This window comes from Cimex lectularius, unplaced genomic scaffold, assembly GCF_000648675.2.
Source record: "Cimex lectularius strain Harlan isolate CLEC.00 unplaced genomic scaffold, Clec_2.1 scaffold82, whole genome shotgun sequence".
NCBI classification, from domain to species: Eukaryota; Metazoa; Arthropoda; class Insecta; order Hemiptera; family Cimicidae; genus Cimex; species Cimex lectularius.
The window spans coordinates 1079001-1085021 of NW_019392695.1; positions in this window are offsets into that span (position 1 = coordinate 1079001).

The following is a 6021-nucleotide window of genomic DNA, read 5'->3' on the forward strand; positions in this document are numbered from 1 at the left end:
CGACGACAGGATGCGGAGCTTCGGGGATCCGACGTCAGGGGGCGTCCCGGACCCCACGAACCGCGACCACCGACACATCCACGTTCCACACGCCGTATACACGGCCTCCGATCGCCCCATTTTCACCGCCTCCAAACGACCAGCCCTTAAAGAAAACCGAATATTTAGAAAAAGGATTTTTTCTACGAAGGAAATCCACGGCCGGACGACATTTCTCATCCGGCTTACATTCGCCGCCGATTTGCCACTTTTACGGATGGGGCCCCTTCCGAGTTCTGAACACAGCCCCTTCACTTGACGGCCAACATTTTCCATCCAATATTTGATAAAAACTGTTTTCGACGGGACGCCAGGTCCACTGGAAAAAAAACGGATCGCCGCCCCATCTGCAATACTGGAGCCCGTCTACAGTTTCTCCACCGCCGGCCGTCGGATCGCGACACTTCCTCTCTCGTCACGCCACCCCCAATAAACCCATCTTCTACCCAAATTTTCTTCTTTTTTTATTACTTTAGGCATTTTTCCACTCTGCAACGAATTCCCTTTGGGGGTTTTAAGCACGAGAAGTCACTTTCTAAGTCGGACCGTAGACCTAAATTGTACAGTAGTGTTAATGTGCAATAGTATTGAATGACAATCGGACCCTAGGCCTGAATTGCACAGTACTGTTAATGTGCAATAGTATTGAATGTCAATCGGAACCTAGACCTGAATTGCACAGTCCTGTTAATGTGCAATAGTATTGAATGACAATCGGAACCTAGACCTAAATCGTACAGTAGTGTTAATGTGCAATAGTATTGAATGACAATCGGAACCTAGACCTAAATTGTACTGTAGTGTTAATGTGCAATAGTATTGAATGACAATCGGACCCTAGACCTGAATTACACAACGCTGTTAATGTGCAATAGTATTGAATGACAAGCGGACCCTAGACCTGAATTGCACAGTACTGTTATTGTGCAATAGTATTGAATGACAAGGGGACCCTAGACCTAAATTCTACAGTAGTGTTAATGTGCAATAGTAATGAATGACAATCGGACACCCTAGACCTGAATTGCACAGTCCTGTTAATGTGCAATAGTATTGAATGACAAGTGGACCCTAGTCCTGAATTGCACAATGCTGTTAATGTGCAATAGTATTGAATGACAAGCGGGCCCTATACCTGAATTGCACAATGCTGTTAATGTGCAGTAGTATTGAATGCCAAGCGGGCCCTATACCTGAATTGCACAATGCTGTTAATGTGCAGTAGTATTGAATGCAAGCGGGCCCTATACCTGAATTGCACAATGCTGTTAATGTGCAGTAGTATTGAATGCCAAGCGGTCCCTAGACCTGAATTGCACAGTACTGTAATTGTGCAATAGTATTGAATGACAATTGGACCCTAGACCTGAATTGCACAATGCTGTTAATGTGCAGTAGTATTGAATGACAAGCGGACCCAAGACCTACAATAACTCCAATATATTTAGTGGTCTATTGACCAAATTCCTTCTTTCAATTAATTAATCTTTTTTTTGTAAGGTTTTGGTTGAAATGAAAAAGTTATTGCCATGAGCAGGGTTCGAACCCACGACCTTCGGCTCAATACTCCACTGCTCTAACCACTTGAGCTATCGTTACTTCGACTTACAATAACATTGCATAATACTTTTCTAATTTGTGTTTTTTATTTTTAAAAAAATTTACATGTTTTTTATATTTTCTGCTTTAATTTTACATTGAATTTTTGGGGCATTTCGGGAATTTACACGCATCATTAGCATTTTATATTTTCAATTAAGATAATTAATAATTAATTAATAATTAATATATAGTTTCTTTTAAAAGATATATGAAGGGGCATACTTATGTATGCAAGAAGTAACTTTTTGTACGTCTTATCCTGCAATCCTGTATATTTTATTAATGTAGGTAAAACCAAAAATTGACTGATATATAATAACCTTTAAAAAAATGTGCAAAAAAAAACAGAAAGCTTAAAAGTTTCATTCAGATTGGTGATCTCAGGTGTGTAGTCCCCCTTGGTTAGTTTACAACAAAGTATTAAAAATAATTATATGAAGACATTCCTGATATGACAATCAGCCGAGGTAAGGCTAAAATGTAATATCAATTTTACTTTAAAAAAAAGGAAATCTTTAAAAAAAAAATATATATATATATAATTGTTTTCAAGTTATGCTATTTCTTTAACACATTATTAAAATTCTGGCCCAAATTATATTAGTGTAAGTTTCAGTTAAATCGTTATTAAAAATATAATATTTATGTACAAAAAACAAAATCTTTTAAGTGTGTTATATTGAGAAATGTCTCAAAATGTGGGAAACATAAATGCTTTAAAACAATTAATTAATTAAACAAATAAAAATCCAATGGGAATTGTAGTGAGCCAGACAAATTTTCCAACTGTAATGTTTAATTGGAATTTAAATCGCTAATATGGTCAAAATGCTAAAAGTCGAACACCCCCCAAGGGTTCATATAACCTCATAGTTAAATCCCTTCATTAAAAAAAAATCCTTAGCCACCCCTACAACCCAGTCAGGTGAATGAAGCAGAGGTGGCCCGAAATGATAAGACTATAGGTCTTTTTTTGTTTTTCTTCCAACAACGCAATATTTTTCATTTCCACCCTGAGGTAGTACAGTGATTGTCTCCTAGCCATGTGAGACAATTGTCTGCCCATAAACCAAAAGCTTTAGATACAGGATGGTATCAAAACCCCTTTTTTTAATATGACCGGCATTTCCTTACACTTCTCACATTAACACGCATAGAATTTTTACTGAACCGCTCCATTATGTATCTTAAATTCTTGACAGGGAAGTCAAGGTGTGTTTTTTTCTTTCGCATGGCATACAACAGGCGAATCTTCCACAAGTTGTAATGACTCCATATGATTTATGACATCAGTTTGAATGGATGAAACCAAATCATTCACATCAATTTGGAAAAAGACAGGACCAAAGAGAGAACCCTTTGGTACTCCACACTTGACAATTTTCATTGAGGTGTGATTTTACACATTGACATTTCTCCATCAAAAAACCTTGAGAAAATTTATTTGAAACCGATCTCACACCATATCTATTTAGAATACCACCATATCAATAGAATTTCATGATTCGCGTTGAAAGCCTTACTTAAATCATTGTAATTATTTCACTAGTTTATTTCCTTCCAAGGCTGTGTGTATAGTTTTCACTAAACTAATTAATAAGTCTGTTGTACTCACTTCCTTTCTGAAATCATATTGACTTTGAACAAGAATATTCTGAATTTCCAAAAATGCTGTGAGTTTAGTCTTGAATGCAAATTCCAGGACCTTCGGAAAAATTTATATGGTGAAAATTACTTATATTGGGTTTTTCACTTTACTTTATGTTCAAGAATAATTAAACACCTCTTTGATTCTTAAGGAAAACAGTTGTCCAAAAAACCAAATATTTATTAAGAAGGTATTGGTACAAATCTACAATATAAGGACTAATTGATTATAGAAAGTTGTTAATCATACTATACAATTTTGTCAGGTGTAGTGGAGTACAACCACTCATATGAGTATTAACCCTAAATATCTTGGCTTACTTTGCTCAAGAATGGTTGCCTTAGGTCACAGAACAGCCTTTTCCTAGCTATTGTGGGTCATGTTGCATAGAACATTTTCTCTTTTCTGTCTATTCTAGACATAATTGTCATTGTCATCTGCTGATAGTTCCATTTGTTTAAGGTGGTACTTTACTGAAGGATATCTTTAAATGTGCTTTTCTATTATTATTCATTCACGAATAATAGTCCAACAACATTAACTATCTAGGTTGATCTAGATATCTAGGTGAGCATTGCTCAAGAATGGTTGTCCTGGATTTGTTTGCCTTTCCTAGCTATTGCAAGGCAGTTGCATACAATGTTTTCTCACTTATTATTCTAGACAGAATCATCATTAGTCACCTGTTCATAGTTACTTTTTTTAAAGTGGTACTATAATGGAACATGTCTTTTCATAAACCAGCCTGTACATTTGTGAGATTTCTTCCTGTGGTTTGCAGGGTGATCGACTTGTGATTTGTTCCTTACAGTCATGGTCTGCCTAATCTCAATGAGTTAGTCTGACTGTTCAATGTATAGGACCGAATTGTCATTTGGCATTGGTTGGGTCTGACCTGCCTTAGACCATTGAGAAATGGGTTCAATTTTTGCAAAAAAAATCATGTTATATTATATGTGTGCTCCTAAAAAGACATGTTTGATATATAATTTGTGCAACAGTTAGCCAATTTTTTTATTTATTTTCAAGATCAAAGCGTAAGATTATGGCTAATACCTTTTGCACACCTTGAAAATAATTTTCTTTTGCAATATTCTTTAACTCGGTCATACTAACAAAATTTAATAACTAAGATTATAATAAGAAGATAAGCTGGTAGCAAGTAAATGTCAAGATGTTCATTGGAATGATAAACAAGTTAAATTCACTTATTTACTTCTCATATCACTGATTTTGAACTTGTTTGTTTGTTTTCATTTCCTAAATAACAAGACTGAGTGTTTTTACAAACAAAATAAAATCTTTACATATACAACAAAATAATTACTTCTAAAAGAGAAGCATGTCTATTTGTGTGTGTGTGTGTGTGTGTGTGTGTGTGTGTGTGTGTGTGTGTGTGTGTGTGTGTTTATTTAGTACCTGATCCCATAGTGATTTCAGGTATTCATAACCATATATAATTATTATTTACAATTAATTTAATACAATTTTACTAATAAAATTATTTAAGGCTTCAATATGGTCTCTAATCAAACTGTGATGGTCGGGTGGCCATTGTCCACCTTTACACACAACGTCCCTTATTAGAGATTTTCGGCATGGTTCTTGAATGGGGCAGTCGAATAAGATATGGTCCCATGTTTTTTGAGGTCTCCCTAGACAGTCGCATTCCGAATCCCGTGTTATGTGGAATCTACAGAGATATTCTTGATTTGGGTAAGCATATGGTGATGTTTCAGTTTTACTGCCATCCTTGAGTCTACCGTTGGGAAAAACTTTTTAGTTTGAAGACCTTTAGCAGTACGTCTCCAACGTTCTTCCCATTGGGCCAATGTCATTTTCGAGGCCATGGAGATGACGTAGCTTTTCGGCACTACTGTGATTGTTGTTTCTAGTTCAGAGTTTTCTGTAGCTTCCTTTGCTGCTGCGTCGGCTTCCTCATTGCCTTGGATCCCTGTGTGCGCTGGTACCTTTTCAATACTGATATTCCAGCCATTATCACGCAATGATTTTATCATATTTCTGATGTCGATACCATCAGGCTTCGTGCTTTGTAATTTTTAATTTTATCGATGGATATGCAGCTGTCTGTCATCACTATCGCGTTTTTGTTCACTTCCCCAACATCCTGCTGTGCGAGCCATTGAAGAGCCTTCAGGATAGCAATGAGTTCAGCTCGGTTGTTCGGGCACCAGCTAGCGAGTCTAATTTGTATTGTTTCTTGCAGTTTGTTGTCTTTTCCATAGATGGCTAGGACTGCTCCAACCTCATTATTCATTTTGCTCCCATCGGCGTATATTACGATCTTGTCTTGCCATGATACTGACTCTGTGATTCCTTGAGTTCTATAATACGGATGGGGCCATTCATTTAAAGTCAGTGTGGGTTCCACGATAAGTGCAGGGAAGGCTTTGTTGTTGAGTGGCCATTTTATGGTGAAGTAATATCCATTAGTTCCCTTAGTTTAGGTTTGATCGGGGCTACCCCTGCCATGATACAAGCTGCTTCATACGAAATTGTCCTATATCCTTTTATTATTTGTAGAGCGATTTTTCTTTGTACACCTTCAAGTTTTTTGAGTGCTTGACTTTGCTTTTCTTATTCCCTTTCCATGGTACTAGAGACTTAATGTTTACAGTTGATCTCATATTATTTACAGAGATCAGTACAGTGCAGGATGCAAACCTCTATACAGACCGTTAAGACATATGGATAAATGGTGTTTAGAAAAT